Source organism: Phyllobates terribilis, unplaced genomic scaffold (assembly GCF_046119375.1).
Source record: "Phyllobates terribilis strain yellow unplaced genomic scaffold, ASM4611937v1 Scaffold_2__4_contigs__length_985480577, whole genome shotgun sequence".
Classification (NCBI taxonomy): Eukaryota; Metazoa; Chordata; class Amphibia; order Anura; family Dendrobatidae; genus Phyllobates; species Phyllobates terribilis.
Genome location: NW_027362762.1, coordinates 14,823,484 through 14,845,049, shown reverse-complemented (window position 1 = coordinate 14,845,049; position 21,566 = coordinate 14,823,484).

Sequence of the window (21,566 nt, the reverse complement as noted above, 5' to 3'; positions counted from 1 at the left end):
CACATAGAGGGAGTATATATGGTGGGCACCATCTAGAGACAGGGAGAGCAGAGCTGAGAGAGTCAGAGGGAGAGTTCAGCCAGGAGGGCTGACAGGGAGCTGTGGCTCCGGCTGGGCCCAGCTCCAGGGCCAGGCCTGCAGTGGAGAGGAGGAGGAAGAGAGGCCCAGAGACGCAAGACAAGAGGGAACCCTGAGATCCCAGAAGTAAACCAAAAGGGTGAAGGGTTGGCAGAAAAGGGTACCGGAACCCAAACTGGTGGAGGCTAATGATCCTCAGACAGGAACCGGAGGTCGTGGTCAAGTTTTGGCGCGACCCTCACCACATCCACCAGGAAGGCACACCACGAGTAGGGTCAGGAAAGCCAGAGAAGGTTTTACCACCAAGAGGCCCGAGGGAGCCGGACAAAGGTGGATCCCTGGTGGGAACGGCCAGTAGGAAGGAAGAGAGGGGAGCTCAGGACCACGCTCTGGACTGCCTGGGAGTTGGCCGAGTCCCACACCTGGTGGACGCAGCACGGCTCGGGTGGTCACTCAAGGCCGGAGTGACCGGAACAACACCAGTGAGTAAAAACCCTGAAACTGCATCGCATGTCTCTGAGCTTCCTTGCTGCACCATCACAACCACCATCTTCCACATCTGCTGCCCTGAGGCCATACCCCTCCCGTTGGGGGTTATACCATCCTTGCTGCACAATCCTACCACCGGCCTCAGCGGTCTGCTCTGCAGCGGCGGCCTCCTAGCCGCAATCAACGGGTGGCGTAGTCGACACTTAAACAACATCTACAAAAGACTGCCACACACTTAGTTTGACCACCCTGGGCACGGACCGGGTCACCGCCACACGGACTACTACCCCTATCCAGATCCGGCTCCGGGTGTCCCTTGAACATGGCCCAGGGGGCGCGTCAACTTTGGCGTAGTCGGCAGGATTTCGTGCCCGCAACTACCGGGTACTGCGTGCCTGAAGAAAAGTTTATATGTACCGTAAGAAGAAGTCTCCCGCCAATTCCAGAGGGTCCCCGTCATCGGACGCCATCTCGGGTCGTTTCCCGCCGTTTGCCCGCCATTTGCAGCCTTTTCCCGCCATCCACGGAGTTTCCCGCCATAAAGAGACAATTCCCGCCATCTGAGACGATTTCCCGCCCTGGCAGAGCGGACGCCATTATGGGCGTGCCAGAGGGTGGCAAGAGACGACCTCCCATCGTGGGCCTGGTCCCAGAAGAGCGCCAAAAACAAAGACCGCCCCCACCAGCAGAGACTGGAATGATAGAAATGTCCATCAGCGTGGGGGGACTGCCCCTGGGACTCACAATCACCAAGTTGCCCCGGGACCACCCTCAGTATGGGCGGATCAAGAACAAAAGAGAGAGGATGGGTGCAGCCTGGAGGAGTCTGGAGAGATCGCACCCGGAGATGGAGGGAGAGTCAGGCAGCACCGACCCTCTGGTCAGGAGCCTGTTGCAGGCCGCCACCCCAGAAGGCCTGGTGGAGATCCTGGCACAGCTCCCCAAAGATCGGGAGCATGCACAGACCGCGCTGGAGGGCTTGGCTCAGAAGATGGCCCGAGTGCAGCAAGAAGTGCTGACAGAGTGGAGCAGAGAAATGGCCCTGCAGGCTGGAACCCGCCAGCAAAAGACGTCACCCGGGACGAGGAGTCTGTCTGCCTCTGAGGATGGTGCAGGAGGGACGAAGGCCGGAGACGACGCCGTGGAAGGAGCTGAAGAGATGGAAGCAGGTAAAGGGGACGTTACTACCCCAAGCCTAGAAGCCGTAAGCCTGCCCCAGCTCCCCGTCGCAGAGCCCGAAATCCCACCGACCGTGCCCGTTGCTGCACCGCCACCGCTCCGAACTAGGCTTCAAGCGGCAGGAGCCGCGGCCACGCCCCCTGTAACGTCACGCGCCTTAACTCAGAGCGCGGCCAAGCAGGAAACGCCACCGGCCTGGTCACAAGGCCGAGTGCCCCCGGGCGCCGCCGTCTCCACAGTACCCTTCACCTTTAAAGTGCCACCGGCCTGGTCGCAAGGCCTGGTGAATCCGGGCGCCGCTACCACCACCGCGCCCTTGACCTCCACAGTGCTGCCCCTAGGCGAAGACCTATTTGCGCAACATACTTGCCCGGATGGGCAGCCCTTTGAGTGGCCACCGGAATACCTCAATCCCCGATTCCGGAAGGAATGACCCCTGCGTGAGCCCCTGATCCCGGCTCCGGCACCCGCCAAGATCACCCCACTCCCGTTGGAGGAGGCGCAGTTCGCATGGGACCCCACCGGTGAAAACCTCATGGAGTTCACCCAAGAGACCCGGGCGGCCGCAGCCCAGCGTGCGGAGTGCTGCCGACAACAACTGGAGGTCTTCAACAAAGAACGGCGAGAGAGGCGGATCCGCGAGGAGCGGCTGCAGGTCCAGAGCGCGGAGCAGAAAAGCCGGACCCGGAGAAACCCCCGTGCAGCCCACGGTCCCCGCGCCACCGGGACTGTAATCAAGTTCCAACTGGAGCACGGCTGGGGCTTTATCAGGGATCACAAAACCCCCGGCGACGTCTTTGTCACCCGCAGGGATGTCGAATCTCACCTGCCGGAGGGACACCGCGGACGTGACCTTTACCTGGGTGACGAGGTCACCTTCACCTGGCATCAGTGTGCCAAAGGGCCATACGCCCTTCATGTGCACCGGCTGACGGAGGAAGAACTGCGGTATGAGGAGGAACAGGAGGACCCGGACGGGTTTGAAGATTACCCTCAGGAGGAGATAAGGAGAGGACACCGCTGCTGAAGGGAAAAGGCATAAAGAGAACTGTATATAGTTACCCGTAGGGGTACTTGATATGATGCAAATCAGAGTGTTGTCCCCGTTGGGACTAGTGTGAACTGTTTGCTGTGTGTCCCTATCCCTGAACAGGCTGAGGACTGTGAGCAGCCATCCCTCTTCCCCACAGGCTGAGGACTGTGAGCAGCCATCCCTCTTCCCCACAGGCTGAGGACTGTGAGCAGCCATCCCTTTTCCCCACTGGCCGAGGACTGAGAGCGGCCATATCCTGTAAATAGTTGCGCTTCCTAAAGCGCCCCCTACCGGTTTTATAGGAAGAACTGATTTTCTTCTAGTGACTGTTGCACTTTACCCGGTCATAAGTTGCACCGTGACCGGAGGAACAAGAACGTTTTATATGAAAAAGTTTATATTGCTAGAATAATATATAAGTTACCTGTCATATTATATTCTGATAATGTTTTATAATGTTTTATATGTTAGTATGTTTTAAAAAAGTTTGTATGTTTTGGTATGTTTTATTCTTTTACAGCCCGAGGACGTGCTGTGATTTACCAGGGGGGAATGTAGCACCCCGAGGACTCGGTTGCTACAGGGGTATTGCACCTCAGGCCAGAGGTGTGGTATTCCACTCCCGGGTAAGGATGGAGTGTGGGACTGAGCTCAGCTAGCTGCATGCACTACACTCATCCCATTTCCGGGGGACAGAACAACGGTACTCCCACCAGATAGATGTGCAGGTACGACAGCGTCTGTCCCTGGCTGGAGTGGGAGGGGGGGGGGGAACATCCCAGTAGTGTAGGGGCAGATAGGGGAGGGACTCTGGGCATAGAGGTAGGAGCCCATTGGGTGCTAGTCACCTGGGCTCACACATAGAGGGAGTATATATGGTGGGCACCATCTAGAGACAGGGAGAGCAGAGCTGAGAGAGTCAGAGGGAGAGTTCAGCCAGGAGGGCTGACAGGGAGCTGTGGCTCCGGCTGGGCCCAGCTCCAGGGCCAGGCCTGCAGTGGAGAGGAGGAGGAAGAGAGGCCCAGAGACGCAAGACAAGAGGGAACCCTGAGATCCCAGAAGTAAACCAAAAGGGTGAAGGGTTGGCAGAAAAGGGTACCGGAACCCAAACTGGTGGAGGCTAATGATCCTCAGACAGGAACCGGAGGTCGTGGTCAAGTTTTGGCGCGACCCTCACCACATCCACCAGGAAGGCACACCACGAGTAGGGTCAGGAAAGCCAGAGAAGGTTTTACCACCAAGAGGCCCGAGGGAGCCGGACAAAGGTGGATCCCTGGTGGGAACGGCCAGTAGGAAGGAAGAGAGGGGAGCTCAGGACCACGCTCTGGACTGCCTGGGAGTTGGCCGAGTCCCACACCTGGTGGACGCAGCACGGCTCGGGTGGTCACTCAAGGCCGGAGTGACCGGAACAACACCAGTGAGTAAAAACCCTGAAACTGCATCGCATGTCTCTGAGCTTCCTTGCTGCACCATCACAACCACCATCTTCCACATCTGCTGCCCTGAGGCCATACCCCTCCCGTTGGGGGTTATACCATCCTTGCTGCACAATCCTACCACCGGCCTCAGCGGTCTGCTCTGCAGCGGCGGCCTCCTAGCCGCAATCAACGGGTGGCGTAGTCGACACTTAAACAACATCTACAAAAGACTGCCACACACTTAGTTTGACCACCCTGGGCACGGACCGGGTCACCGCCACACGGACTACTACCCCTATCCAGATTCGGCTCCGGTTGACCCTTGAACATGGCCCAGGGGGCGCGTCACAGACATGGAGGGAGAACATGAGCGACCGCACAGAGCCACATACAGACATGGAGGAGAGAACATGAGGGGCCGCACAGAGCCCCATACAGACATGGAGGAGAACATGAGGGTCCGCACAGAGCCCCATACAGACATGGAGGAGAACATGAGCGGCCGCACAGAGCCCCATACAGACATGGAGGGAGAACATGAGCAGCCGCACAGAGCCCCATACAGACATGGAGGAGAGAACATGAGCGGCCGCACAGAGCCCCATACAGACATGGAGGAGAACATGAGCGGCCGCACAGAGCCCCATACAGACATGGAGGGAGAACATGAGCGGCCGCACAGAGCCCCATACAGACATGGAGGAGAGAACGTGAGGGGCCGCACAGAGCCCCATACAGACATGGAGGAGAACATGAGCGGCCGCACAGAGCCCCATACAGACATGGAGGAGAGAACGTGAGGGGCCGCACAGAGCCCCATACAGACATGGAGGGGGAGAACATGAGCGGCCGCACAGAGCCCCATACAGACATGGAGGAGAACATGAGAGGCTGCACAGAGCCCCATACAGACATGGAGGGAGAACATGAGCGGCTGCACAGAGCCACATACAGACATGGAGGAGAGAACATGAGCGGCCGCACAGAGCCCCATACAGACATGGAGGAGAACATGAGCGGCCGCACAGAGCCCCATACAGACATGGAGGAGAGAACATGAGCGGCCGCACAGAGCTCCATACAGACATGGAGGAGAACATGAGCGGCCGCACAGAGCCCCATACAGACATGGAGGGAGAACATGAGCGGCTGCACAGAGCCCCATACAGACATGGAGGAGAGAACATGAGTGGCCGCACAGAGCCCCATACAGACATGGAGGGAGAACATGAGTGGCCGCACAGAGCCACATACAGACATGGAGGGAGAACATGAGCGGCCGCACAGAGCCCCATACAGACATGGAGGGGGGAACATGAGCGGCCGCACAGAGCCACATACAGGCATGGAGGGAGAACATGAGCGGCCGCACAGAGCCCCATACAGACATGGAGGAGAGAACATGAGCGGCCGCACAGAGCCCCATACAGACATGGAGGAGAGAACATGAGCGGCCGCACAGAGCCCCATACAGACATGAAGGAGAGAACATGAGGGGCCGCACAGAGCCCCATACAGACATGGAGGGAGGACATGAGCGGCCGCACAGAGCCCCATACAGACATGGAGGAGAACATGAGGGGCCGCACAGAGCCCCATACAGACATGGAGGAGAACATGAGCGGCCACACAGAGCCCCATACAGACATGGAGGAGAACATGAGCGGCCGCACAGAGCCCCATACAGACATGGAGGAGAACATGAGCGGCCGCACAGAGCCCCATACAGACATGGAGGGAGAACATGAGCGGCCGCACAGAGCCCCATACAGACATGGAGGAGGGAGAACATGAGCGGCCGCACAGAGCCCCATACAGACATGGAGGGAGAACATGAGCGGCCGCACAGAGCCCCATACAGACATGGAGGGAGAACATGAGTGGCCGCACAGAGCCCCATACAGACATGGAGGAGAACATGAGGGGCCGCACAGAGCCCCATACAGACATGGAGGAGAACATGAGCGGCCGCACAGAGCCTCATACAGACATGGAGGAGAACATGAGCGGCCGCACAGAGCCTCATACAGACATGGAGGAGAACATGAGCGGCCGCACAGAGCCTCATACAGACATGGAGGAGAACATGAGCGGCTGCACAGAGCCCCATACAGACATGGAGGAGAACATGAGCGGCCGCACAGAGCCCCATACAGACATGGAGGAGAACATGAGCGGCCGCACAGAGCCCCATACAGACATGGAGGAGAACATGAGCGGCCGCACAGAGCCCCATACAGACATGGAGGAGAGAACATGAGCGGCTGCACAGAGCCCCATACAGACATGGAGGAGAACATGAGGGGCCGCACAGAGCCCCATACAGACATGGAGGAGAACATGAGCGGCCACACAGAGCCCCATTAAGACATGGAGGAGAACATGAGCGGCCGCACAGAGCCCCATACAGACATGGAGGAGAACATGAGGGGCCGCACAGAGCCCCATACAGACATGGAGGAGAACATGAGCGGCTGCACAGAGCCCCATACAGACATGGAGGAGAGAACATGAGCGGCCGCACAGAGCCCCATACAGACATGGAGGAGAGCATGAGCGGCTGCACAGAGCCCCATACAGACATGGAGGGAACATGAGCGGCCGCACAGAGCCTCATACAGACATGGAGGAGAGAACATGAGCGGCCGCACAGAGCCCCATACAGACATGGAGGAGAAGATGAGCGGCCGCACAGAGCCCCATACAGACATGGAGGGAGAACATGAGCGGCCGCACAGAGCCCCATACAGACATGGAGGAGAACATGAGCGGCTGCACAGAGCCCCATACAGACATGGAGGAGAACATGAGGGGCCGCACAGAGCCCCATACAGACATGGAGGAGAGAACATGAGCGGCCGCACAGAGCCCCATACAGACATGGAGGAGAACATGAGCGGCCGCACAGAACCCCATACAGACATGGAGGAGAACATGAGCGGCTGCACAGAGCCCCATACAGACATGGAGGAGAACATGAGCGGCCGCACAGAGCCCCATACAGACATGGAGGAGAACATGAGCGGCCGCACAGAGCCCCATACAGACATGGAGGAGAACATGAGCGGCCGCACAGAGCCCCATACAGACATGGAGGAGAACATGAGCGGCTGCACAGAGCCCCATACAGACATGGAGGAGAACATGAGCGGCCGCACAGAGCCCCATACAGACATGGAGGAGAGAACATGAGCGGCCGCACAGAGCCCCATACAGACATGGAGGAGAACATGAGCGGCTGCACAGAGCCCCATACAGACATGGAGGAGAACATGAGCGGCCGCACAGATACCCATACAGACATGGAGGAGAACATGAGCGGCTGCACAGAGCCCCATACAGACATGGAGGAGAACATGAGCGGCCGCACAGAGCCCCATACAGACATGGAGGGAGAACATGAGCGGCCGCACAGAGCCCCATACAGACATGGAGGAGAGAACATGAGCGGCCGCACAGAGCCCCATACAGACATGGAGGAGAACATGAGCGGCCGCACAGAGCCCCATACAGACATGGAGGGAGAACATGAGCGGCCGCACAGAGCCCCATACAGACATGGAGGAGAGAACATTGAGGGCGCCGCCACGAAGCCCCATACAGACATGGAGGGTGAGACATGGAGCGACCCGCACAGAGCCCCTACAGACATGGAGGAGAACATGAGCCGGCCTGCACAGAGCCCCATACAGACATGGAGGGAGAAATGAGAGGCGCACAGAGCCCCATACAGACATGGAGGGAGAGAACATGAGCGGGCCGCACAGAGCCCCATACAGACATGGAGGAGAACATGAGCGGCCGCACAGAGCCCCATACAGACATGGAGGGAGAAATGAGAGGCTGCACAGAGCCCCATACAGACATGGAGGAGAGAACATGAGCGGCCGCACAGAGCCCCATACAGACATGGAGGGAGAACATGAGCGGCCGCACAGAGCCCCATACAGACATGGAGGAGAACATGAGCGGCTGCACAGAGCCCCATACAGACATGGAGGAGAACATGAGCGGCCGCACAGAGCCCCATACAGACATGGAGGGAGAACATGAGCGGCCGCACAGAGCCCCATACAGACATGGAGGGAGAACATGAGCGGCCGCACAGAGCCCCATACAGACATGGAGGAGAGAACATGAGCGGCCGCACAGAGCCCCATACAGACATGGAGGAGAACATGAGGGGCCGCACAGAGCCCCATACAGACATGGAGGAGAACATGAGCGGCCGCACAGAGCCTCATACAGACATGGAGGAGAACATGAGCGGCCGCACAGAGCCTCATACAGACATGGAGGGAGAACATGAGCGGCCACACAGAGCCCCATACAGACATGGAGGAGAACATGAGCGGCCGCACAGAGCCTCATACAGACATGGAGGAGAACATGAGGGGCCGCACAGAGCCCCATACAGACATGGAGGAGAACATGAGCGGCCGCACAGAGCCCCATACAGACATGGAGGAGAACATGAGGGGCCGCACAGAGCCCCATACAGACATGGAGGAGAACATGAGCGGCCGCACAGAGCCTCATACAGACATGGAGGAGAACATGAGCGGCCGCACAGAGCCCCATACAGACATAGAGGAGAACATGAGCGGCCGCACAGAGCCTCATACAGACATGGAGGAGAACATGAGCGGCCGCACAGAGCCTCATACAGACATGGAGGAGAACATGAGCGGCCGCACAGAGCCCCATACAGACATGGAGGAGAACATGAGCGGCCGCACAGAGCCCCATACAGACATGGAGGAGAACATGAGCGGCCGCACAGAGCCCCATACAGACATGGAGGAGAACATGAGCGGCCGCACAGAGCCCCATACAGACATGGAGGAGAGAACATGAGCGGCTGCACAGAGCCCCATACAGACATGGAGGAGAACATGAGGGGCCGCACAGAGCCCCATACAGACATGGAGGAGAACATGAGCGGCCACACAGAGCCCCATACAGACATGGAGGAGAACATGAGCGGCCGCACAGAGCCCCATACAGACATGGAGGGAGAACATGAGCGGCCACACAGAGCCCCATACAGACATGGAGGAGAACATGAGGGGCCGCACAGAGCCCCATACAGACATGGAGGGAGAACATGAGCGGCCACACAGAGCCCCATACAGACATGGAGGAGAACATGAGCGGCCGCACAGAGCCTCATACAGACATGGAGGAGAACATGAGCGGCTGCACAGAGCCCCATACAGACATGGAGGAGAACATGAGCGGCCACACAGAGCCCCATACAGACATGGAGGAGAACATGAGCGGCTGCACAGAGCCCCATACAGACATGGAGGAGAACATGAGCGGCTACACAGAGCCCCATACAGACATGGAGGAGAACATGAGCGGCCACACAGAGCTCCATACAGACATGGAGGAGAACATGAGCAGCTGCACAGAGCCCCATACAGACATGGAGGAGAACATGAGCGGCCACACAGAGCCCCATACAGACATGGAGGAGAACATGAGGGGCCGCACAGAGCCCCATACAGACATGGAGGAGAACATGAGCGGCTGCACAGAGCCCCATACAGACATGGAGGGAACATGAGCGGCTGCACAGAGCCCCATACAGACATGGAGGAGAACATGAGCGGCCGCACAGAGCCCCATACAGACATGGAGGAGAACATGCGCGGCCGCACAGAGCCCCATACAGACATGGAGGAGAACATGAGCGGCTGCACAGAGCCCCATACAGACATGGAGGGAACATGAGCGGCTGCACAGAGCCCCATACAGACATGGAGGGAACATGAGCGGCTGCACAGAGCCCCATACAGACATGGAGGAGAACATGAGCGGCCGCACAGAGCCCCATACAGACATGGAGGAGAACATGAGCGGCCGCACAGAGCCCCATACAGACATGGAGGAGAACATGAGCGGCTGCACAGAGCCCCATACAGACATGGAGGAGAACATGAGCGGCTGCACAGAGCCCCATACAGACATGGAGGAGAACATGAGCGGCCGCACAGAGCCTCATACAGACATGGAGGAGAGAACATGAGCGGCTGCACAGAGCCCCATACAGACATGGAGGAGAACATGAGCGGCTGCACAGAGCCCCATACAGACATGGAGGAGAGAACATGAGCGGCTGCACAGAGCCACATACAGACATGGAGGAGAGAACATGAGCGGCTGCACAGAGCCCCATACAGACATGGAGGAGAAGATGAGCGGCCGCACAGAGCCCCATACAGACATGGAGGAGAACATGAGCGGCCGCACAGAGCCCCATACAGACATGGAGGAGAACATGAGCGGCTGCACAGAGCCCCATCCAGACATGGAGGAGAACATGAGCGGCCGCACAGAGCCCCATACAGACATGGAGGAGAACATGAGCGGCTGCACAGAGCCCCATACAGACATGGAGGAGAACATGAGCGGCTGCACAGAGCCCCATACAGACATGGAGGAGAGAACATGAGCGGCCGCACAGAGCCCCATACAGACATGGAGGAGAACATGAGCGGCTGCACAGAGCCCCATACAGACATGGAGGAGAACATGAGCGGCTGCACAGAGCCCCATACAGACATGGAGGAGAGAACATGAGCGGCTGCACAGAGCCCCATACAGACATGGAGGAGAACATGAGCGGCTGCACAGAGCCCCATACAGACATGGAGGAGAACATGAGCGGCTGCACAGAGCCCCATACAGACATGGAGGAGAACATGAGCGGCCGCACAGAGCCCCATACAGACATGGAGGAGAACATGAGCGGCTGCACAGAGCCCCATACAGACATGGAGGAGAACATGAGCGGCTGCACAGAGCCCCATACAGACATGGAGGAGAACATGAGCGGCTGCACAGAGCCCCATACAGACATGGAGGAGAGAACATGAGCGGCCGCACAGAGCCCCATACAGACATGGAGGAGAGAACATGAGCGGCCGCACAGAGCCCCATACAGACATGGAGGAGAGAACATGAGCGGCCGCACAGAGCCCCATACAGACATGGAGGAGAGAACATGAGCGGCCGCACAGAGCCCCATACAGACATGGAGGAGAGAACATGAGCGGCCGCACAGAGCCCCATACAGACATGGAGGAGAACATGAGCGGCTGCACAGAGCCCCATACAGACATGGAGGAGAGAACATGAGCGGCCGCACAGAGCCCCATACAGACATGGAGGAGAGAACATGAGCGGCCGCACAGAGCCCCATACAGACATGGAGGAGAACATGAGCGGCCACACAGAGCCCCATACAGACATGGAGGAGAGAACATGAGCGGCCGCACAGAGCCCCATACAGACATGGAGGAGAACATGAGCGGCTGCACAGAGCCCCATACAGACATGGAGGAGAGAACATGAGCGGCCGCACAGAGCCCCATACAGACATGGAGGAGAGAACATGAGTGACCGCACAGAGCCCCATACAGACATGGAGGAGAACATGAGCGGCTGCACAGAGCCCCATACAGACATGGAGGAGAGAACATGAGCGGCCGCACAGAGCCCCATACAGACATGGAGGAGAGAACATGAGCGGCCGCACAGAGCCCCATACAGACATGGAGGAGAACATGAGCGGCCACACAGAGCCCCATACAGACATGGAGGAGAGAACATGAGCGGCCGCACAGAGCCCCATACAGACATGGAGGAGAACATGAGGGGCCGCACAGAGCCCCATACAGACATGGAGGAGAGAACATGAGCGGCTGCACAGAGCCCCATACAGACATGGAGGAGAACATGAGCGGCTGCACAGAGCCCCATACAGACATGGAGGAGAGAACATGAGCGGCCGCACAGAGCCCCATACAGACATGGAGGAGAACATGAGCGGCCGCACAGAGCCCCATACAGACATGGAGGAAAGAACATGAGCGGCCGCACAGAGCCCCATACAGACATGGAGGGAGAACATGAGCGGCCGCACAGAGCCCGAACCCCAACCCCATCCAACACCTATAGTGGAGATTGTGAACCCGGCCTCCCCCCAACATCAGGGTCTGACCCCACAAATGCTCTTCGGAATGAAGGGGAAAATATCCAGAGACGCCTCTAAAATCTTGTACAAAACCTTCCCGGAAGAGCGAAGCTGTTATATCTGCGGGAGTGACTCCATATTAATGTCTATGGATGTAGATGAGGACAGAGAAGCCCCCATAGGTGGATGTGGGGGGCACATACTTTTCTCCATATTAATGTCTATTGAAGTAGATGAGGACAGAGAAGCCCCCATAGGTGGATGTGGGGGGCACATACTTTTCTCCATATTAATGTCTATTGAAGTAGATGAGGACAGAGAAGCCCCTGGAGGTGGATGTGGGGGGCACATACTTTCTCCATATTAATGTCTATGGATGTAGATGAGGACAGAGAAGCCCCCGGAGGTGGATGTCGGGGGCACATACTTTTCTCCATATTAATGTCTATGGATGTAGATGAGGACAGAGAAGCCCCTGGAGGTGGATGTGGGGGGCACATACTTTTCTCCATATTAATGTCTATGGATGTAGATGAGGACAGAGAAGCCCCCGGAGGTGGATGTGGGGGGCACATACTTTCCTCCATATTAATGTCTATGGATGTAGATGAGGACAGAGAAGCCCCCGGAGGTGGATGTGGGGGGCACATACTTTTCTCCATATTAATGTCTATGGATGTAGATGAGGACAGAGAAGCCCCTGGAGGTGGATGTTGGGGGCACATACTTTTCTCCATATTAATGTCTATGTATGTAGATGAGGACAGAGAAGCCCCCGGAGGTGGATGTGGGGGGCACATACTTTCCTCCATATTAATGTCTATGGATGTAGATGAGCACAGAGAAGCCCCCGGAGGTGGATGTGGGGGGCACATACTTTTCTCCATATTAATGTCTATGGATGTAGATGAGGACAGAGAAGCCCCTGGAGGTGGATGTCGGGGGCACATACTTTTCTCCATATTAATGTCTATGGATGTAGATGAGGACAGAGAAGCCCCCGGAGGTGGATGTGGGGGGCACATACTTTCTACATATTAATGTCTATGGATGTAGATGAGGACAGAGAAGCCCCCGGAGGTGGATGTGGGGGGCACATACTTTCTCCATATTAATCTCTATGGATGTAGATGAGGACAGAGAAGCCCCTGGAGGTGGATGTGGGGGGCACATACTTTCCTCCATATTAATGTCTATGGATGTAGATGAGGACAGAGAAGCCCCTGGAGGTGGATGTGGGGGGCACATACTTTCCTCCATATTAATGTCTATGGATGTAGATGAGGACAGAGAAGCCCCTGGAGGTGGATGTGGGGGGCACATACTTTTCTCCATATTAATGTCTATGGATGTAGATGAGGACAGAGAAGCCCCCATAGGTGGATGTGGGGGGCACATACTTTTCTCCATATTAATGTCTATTGAAGTAGATGAGGACAGAGAAGCCCCTGGAGGTGGATGTGGGGGGCACATACTTTTCTCCATATTAATGTCTATGGATGTAGATGAGGACAGAGAAGCCCCCGGAGGTGGATGTCGGGGGCACATACTTTTCTCCATATTAATGTCTATGGATGTAGATGAGGACAGAGAAGCCCCTGGAGGTGGATGTGGGGGGCACATACTTTTCTCCATATTAATGTCTATGGATGTAGATGAGGACAGAGAAGCCCCCGGAGGTGGATGTGGGGGGCACATACTTTCCTCCATATTAATGTCTATGGATGTAGATGAGGACAGAGAAGCCCCCGGAGGTGGATGTGGGGGGCACATACTTTCCTCCATATTAATGTCTATGGATGTAGATGAGGACAGAGAAGCCCCCGGAGGTGGATGTGGGGGGGCACATACTTTCCTCCATATTAATGTCTATGGATGTAGATGAGGACAGAGAAGCCCCCGGAGGTGGATGTGGGGGGCACATACTTTCCTCCATATTAATGTCTATGGATGTAGATGAGGACAGAGAAGCCCCCGGAGGTGGATGTGGGGGGCACATACTTTCCTCCATATTAATGTCTATGGATGTAGATGAGGACAGAGAAGCCCCCGGAGGTGGATGTGGGGGGCACATACTTTCCTCCATATTAATGTCTATGGATGTAGATGAGGACAGAGAAGCCCCCGGAGGTGGATGTGGGGGGCACATACTTTCCTCCATATTAATGTCTATGGGTGTAGATGAGGATAGAGAAGCCCCTGGAGGTGGATGTGGGGGGGCACATACTTTTCTCCATATTAATGTCTATGGATGTAGATGAGGACAGAGAAGCCCCTGGAGGTGGATGTTGGGGGCACATACTTTTCTCCATATTAATGTCTATGTATGTAGATGAGGACAGAGAAGCCCCCGGAGGTGGATGTGGGGGGCACATACTTTCCTCCATATTAATGTCTATGGATGTAGATGAGGACAGAGAAGCCCCCGGAGGTGGATGTGGGGGGCACATACTTTTCTCCATATTAATGTCTATGGATGTAGATGAGGACAGAGAAGCCCCCGGAGGTGGATGTCGGGGGCACATACTTTTCTCCATATTAATGTCTATGGATGTAGATGAGGACAGAGAAGCCCCCGGAGGTGGATGTGGGGGGCACATACTTTCTACATATTAATGTCTATGGATGTAGATGAGGACAGAGAAGCCCCCGGAGGTGGATGTGGGGGGCACATACTTTCTCCATATTAATCTCTATGGATGTAGATGAGGACAGAGAAGCCCCTGGAGGTGGATGTGGGGGGCACATACTTTCCTCCATATTAATGTCTATGGATGTAGATGAGGACAGAGAAGCCCCTGGAGGTGGATGTGGGGGGCACATACTTTCCTCCATATTAATGTCTATGGATGTAGATGAGGACAGAGAAGCCCCTGGAGGTGGATGTGGGGGGCACATACTTTCTCCATATTAATGTCTATGGATGTAGATGAGGACAGAGAAGCCCCCGGAGGTGGATGTGGGGGGCACATACTTTCTCCATATTAATGTCTATGGATGTAGATGAGGACAGAGAAGCCCCGGAGGTGGATGTGGGGGGCACATACTTTCCTCCTTATTAATGTCTATGGATGTAGATGAGGACAGAGAAGCCCTGGAGGTGGATGTGGGGGGCACATACTTTCCTCCATATTAATGTCTATGGATGCAGATGAGGACAGAGAAGCCCCCGGAGGTGGATGTGGGGGGCACATACTTTCCTCCATATTAATGTCTATGGATGTAGATGAGGACAGAGAAGCCCCCGGAGGTGGATGTGGGGGGCACATACTTTCTCCATATTAATGTCTATGGATGTAGATGAGGACAGAGAAGCCCCTGGAGGTGGATGTGGGGGGCACATACTTTTTTCCATATTAATGTCTATGAATGTAGATGAGGACAGAGAAGCCCCCGGAGGTGGATGTGGGGGGCACATACTTTCCTCCATATTAATGTCTATGGATGAAGATGAGGACAGAGAAGCCCCTGGAGGTGGATGTGGGGGGCACATACTTTCCCCATATTAATGTCTATGGATGTAGATGAGGACAGAGAAGCCCCTGGAGGTGGATGTGGGGGGCACATACTTTTCTCCATATAGTGTATATTCTCATAATGTATCTATGTTTCCCCCACAGAAGTCAATAGAGCATAGAAATCTGATTCCTCAGTGTTGTGTATTTGTACTTTCAGACGCTGATGACTTCATTTTTTCGATGCTTTGTTGCAGGATTTGCACCTGATTCTGCTTTTCTGCGCTGTAGATCCATCACTGACTGCAGATCTCTGGTGACGCCTTCTGATTCCTTCTCTGAGAATATCATCCTTTTCTATTGGGATAATATGTTCCTAGCGTCTTTCTATCCGCACTCACCGTCCGCTCCTCGCCGTCCGCTCCTCGCCGTTGCTCTCAGGGATATTGGCACTGGTGACCGGGCTGCTGCCTGCCGCTGCACTGCGGAGACACTGGGACCTCCTGTATATATGAAGTCTGGGAGCGTCAGATGAGGTCACGCCGCACAATAGAATTCACCTGAGACCCAGTTCTGTCCCAATAGTCACAGGAGAGCATTTATTTCAGGAGCAGTTGATTAACATTGACGAAACAATAATTAATGAAATCGTATCTATTATTTCACACAAATCCAAAGAAAATCCTGATCCACATCAAGAAGAAAAAGCTGCTCTTTGTGCATATAATAGTTTCTGTCTCGATTCTCCTGCTGTGTAATCTGTGTGATTTGCGATTAATCCTTTCTGAGAGAGCAAACCCTCTTCATCATCATTCTGCCAGCACAATAGGTATATGAACTTCGTTTCCTTCTCTTCCCAGCATGCATTTCTCCTTCCATTGTCCATTGTCTTGCCTGCCCTAAGCTGAAAGTTCTTGCGCCCTCATGTAGTGTGACAGCCAGGAGGGCAGCAACAAACAGACAAAGATCCACTCACTATTGTCTGTGCTTTTTCTTTAGCGGGACAAAGGCCCACCCCAACTCCCTGTGGAGAGGAAAAGACACCCCCCACTTCCTGCAAAGAGACAAAGACACACCCCAACTTCCTGTGTAGAGGAAAAGACACCCCCCACTTCCTGCAAAGAGACAAAGACACACCCCAACTCCCTGTAGAGAGGAAAAGACACACCTCACTTCCTGTAGAGAGACAAAGACACGTCCTCACTTCCTGTAGAGAGACAAAGACACGTCCTCACTTCCTGTAGAGAGACAAAGACACCCCCCACTTCCTGTAAAGAGGAAAAGACACACCCCACTTCCTGCAAAGAGACAAAGACACGTCCTCACTTCCTGTAGAGAGACAAAGACACACCCTACTTCCTGTAGAGAGACAAAGACACGTCCTCACTTCCTGTAGAGATACAAAGTCACACCCCACTTCCTGTAAAGAGGAAAAGACACACCCCACTTCCTGTAAAGAGGAAAAGACACACCCCACTTCCTGTAAAGAGGAAAAGACACACCCCTCTTCCTGTAAAGAGGAAAAGACATACCCCACTTCCTGCAAAGAGACAGACACCCCCCATTTCCTGTAAAGAGACAAAGACATGTCCTCACTTCCTGCAAAGAGACAAAGACACACCCCACTTCCTGGGAAAGAGGAAAAGACATACCCCACTTCCTGCAAAGAGACAGACACCCCCCATTTCCTGTAGAGAGACAAAGACACGTCCTCACTTCCTGCAAAGAGACAAAGACACACCCCAACTTCCTGTGTAGAGGAAAAGACACCCCCCACTTCCTGCAAAGAGACAAAGACACACCCCAACTCCCTGTAGAGAGGAAAAGACACACCTCACTTCCTGTAGAGAGACAAAGACACGTCCTCACTTCCTGTAGAGAGACAAAGACACGTCCTCACTTCCTGTAGAGAGACAAAGACACCCCCCACTTCCTGTAAAGAGGAAAAGACACACCCCACTTCCTGCAAAGAGACAAAGACACGTCCTCACTTCCTGTAGAGAGACAAAGACACACCCCACTTCCTGTAGAGAGACAAAGACACGTCCTCACTTCCTGTAGAGATACAAAGTCACACCCCACTTCCTGTAAAGAGGAAAAGACACACCCCACTTCCTGTAAAGAGGAAAAGACACACCCCTCTTCCTGTAAAGAGGAAAAGACATACCCCACTTCCTGCAAAGAGACAGACACCCCCCATTTCCTGTAGAGAGACAAAGACATGTCCTCACTTCCTGCAAAGAGACAAAGACACACCCCACTTCCTGGGAAAGAGGAAAAGACATACCCCACTTCCTGCAAAGAGACAGACACCCCCCATTTCCTGTAGAGAGACAAAGACACGTCCTCACTTCCTGCAAAGAGACAAAGACACACCCCACTTCCTGTAAAGAGGAAAAGACACACCCCACTTCCTGTAGAGAGACAAAGACAGCCCCCACTTCCTGTAGAGAGAAAAAGACACACCCCCACTTTCTGCAGAGAGACAAAGACATAACCCCACTTCCTGTAGAGAGAAAAAGACACACCTCTACTGCCTGTAGGGAGGAAAAGACCCCCCCCACTTCCTGAAGTGACAAAGATCCACTCCCACTTCCTGTAGAGAGAAAAAGACACACCCCCACTTTCTGCAGAGAGACAAAGACATAACCCCACTTCCTGTAGAGAGAAAAAGACACACCTCCACTGCCTGTAGGGAGGAAAAGACCCCCCCCACTTCCTGAAGTGACAAAGACCCACTTCCACTTCCTGTAGATAAAGACACGCAGCTACTTCCTGAAGAGAGACAAAGACACGCCCCCACTTACTGTAGAGAGGCAAAGACATGCCCCTACTTCCTGAAGTGACAAAGATCCACTCCCAGTTCCTGTAGAGACAAAGACACCCCCCACTTCCCGTAGAGAGAAAAAGACAGGTCCTCACTTCCTGTAGAGAGACAAAGACAGGTCCTCACTTCCTGTAGAGAGACAAAGACATAACCCCACTTCCTGTAGAGAGAAAAAGACACACCTCCACTTCCTGTAGAGAGGAAAAGACCCCCCCACTTCCTGAAGTGACAAAGATCCACTTCCAGTTCCTGTAGATAGACAAAGACACGCAGCTACTTCCTGAAAATCTGACTCAGTGTTTCTGTTGCATGAGACGGATTACGCGCATTGGGCAGTTACACAGAATTTTTGGGCTGAATAAATCTAACACTTTGTAGTTCTGTTCGTCACTGCACTGACCATCAGATGGACCCAAGGGTACAAAACCAACAGTGACCATTGGTGTGTGTCCAAAGTAAAATGGATCATTTGTCCTTGATAACTGAGGCAATATGGCTGCAGCAGGTTATGAGCGCAGACAAGAGCACAGCTGGGTGAACGGACTGATACAAGGAATCTTCCACAGGTTCTTATGCCACTATATTCTGAAGTTCTGCAATTTTTCCATCAATGGAGCTGTGCGTGGGCTCATTTTTTCTGCCCGACCAGTAATAGTTTTGATTAGTACAATTTTGTGGCACATACAACACTGTAATGCCGTAGCCATGTTGGTTGTGGCATTACAGTGATTGGCTGGCCGCACAGCATCATCAGGTCTATATAAGACCTTGTGCCGCCATGCTCGTCACAGTCTACCTCGGAAACAGGCAGAGTAGGGAGAGCTGCTGCTTAGTCAAGGAGAGATTTTCTTGTTTATAGTTAGTATAGGTATTCCACAGCATATCTATATATCCATGTGAACTAACAGTCCTTCTGAGGACTAATCCAGCTGTATATATTCAGTGGTGATAGCAGAAGTTAGGCATGGAGGCAGGGTATGTGGCAGACTGCAGTGCATATAGCACAAAAGGGTCCATTGAACGTCCTGTCTGCTGCTGCTGTTGTTACAGATAGTTGTTGACATAGCCCCAGATATCAGGGGCCAGGGCAAATTTTTATTTTATTTTAATCCTGGTTATTTGCTTAAAAAGCAAGGCAGGCAGGGTATGTGACTAACTGCAGTGCATACAGCACAAGAGGGTCCATTGCACGTTTTGACTAATCCTGCTATTACAGATATTTGTAGACATAGACCCAGGTATCAGGGGCCAGGGATGTTTTTTTTTATATAACAATCCAGAGTACACCATTTTTCTGCTCCATTTGCTTGTTAGCACTGCAGAATAAAGCCAGATCTGTTCCATATTTCAGCAATACAAATCCAGAAATTTGAACTGAACGTAGAAAATATTGGCCTCCTTTTGCATTCCGTTGCAGTGTGTCGGTCAAGCTTTTCACACTAGGTGTCTGTGAAGAATAGTATTAGTAAATTACAGGCCTGCTAATTAAAACCGTGGTTCTCTGTCAGACATATCACCTATAACAGTGTTCCAAAATCAACCATTTCTGCCTTCCATTTCATTGCAGTGTGTCGGTGAAGCTATTCACATTAGGTCGCTGTGAAGAATAGTATTAGTACACTACAGGCCTGCTAATTAAAACTGTGGTTCTCAGTCAGACGTATCACATATAACTGCATTCCAAAATCAGCTATTTCTGACTTCCATTTCCATTTTATTGCAGTGTGTCAGTGTGGCACCCCTGCGGGTTCAGTCGCCACAGAGGTACACCCACACACTTGCATCCATTACACTTCAGAGGGCAGGGCGAGATTGCTCCTAAGGGAGAGCACAGTCCCTGGTCCCTAGCTGGAGGGTGGAATCATGTAGTGGGTGGAGGAAGAAGTTCAGGGGAGCACTTCAGTAGGAGTATAAGAAGGAATGGAACCATCTAGAAGGTGTTCAGTCAGAGGAGGACAGTTAAAGGGGCAGGAGCTCTGCAGGAGCTCTGCTCGAGAGGAGCAGGCCTGAGTGAGAGAGGCCCAGGAAGTGAGGCTGAAGAGTAGAGAGGAGCAGGGAGGAAAGCTCCAGAAAGAAAGAGGGGATCCTAGGGGTACGGGAAGTGCAGAAGGCCACCCGTACGCCCGAATCTACCAGGACGTGGAGGGATCAGGCTGCAAAGGGGACCGGCCCCTAACTAGTGGGAATTACAACATTCAGCTAGAAACCGGAGGCTTCTTCATTTTCAGGGTGTAGATGCCCACAGCCGCAATTAATCACTGAAAAGGTAGCCGCACAGGATCCAGGGAACTCCAGGTTGCCCGCCAAGATCTGAGGTTACCGGCTTGGGACACTGGTTGCGAGGCGCAGGGCAGGAGGGTGAGAGCCAGCGCAGGAAGACGACCGAGAAAAGCACACAGAATGGGGTCCCATTAAGTACTTCTGAAACACCTGAGGGATTGCTGAACCCCTGCCTCGGCGAATGCAGAATGACGTGGGTGGTGATAATTGGCCGTTGTAACCAGGAGCAACGTGATAATCGTGAGTAAACCTTGAAGACTGCACCCCACTGTCTCTGTGAATTATTGCTGTGCCATCACCAGCCCTGCATTACACTGCTTAACAACAGCTATCTCATCATTAACCACCACGGCACCGCCCTGGAGCTAAGCTCTACCTGTGGAGAGCTGAACCAACTCTGCTGCATTACCAACAGCTCCAGAGGACTTGCTCCGCAGCGGCGGCTCCATATAGCCGCATACCACAGGTGGCATCACGAACATTATCTATATAAAAACTTTATTCCTTTTACTTTTCCCCTTTTTATTGACAGCCCTGGGTCACGGACCGGGTCACTGCCACTGTGACATCCCCCAGCATCGACCGGCCCGGCTACCGAGTACCCCACGGCCCAGGGGGCGCGTCATCAGCGAAGCTATTCACACAAGGTTACTGTGAAAAATAGTATTAGTAAACTACAAGACTGCTATTGAAAATCGTGGTTGTCCGTCAAACATATCACATATAACTGCTGTCCAAAATCAGCCATTTCTGGCTTCCATTTACATTTTGTTGCAGTGTGTCAGTGAAGCTGTTCACACAAGGTATTGTAGTATGAACATGA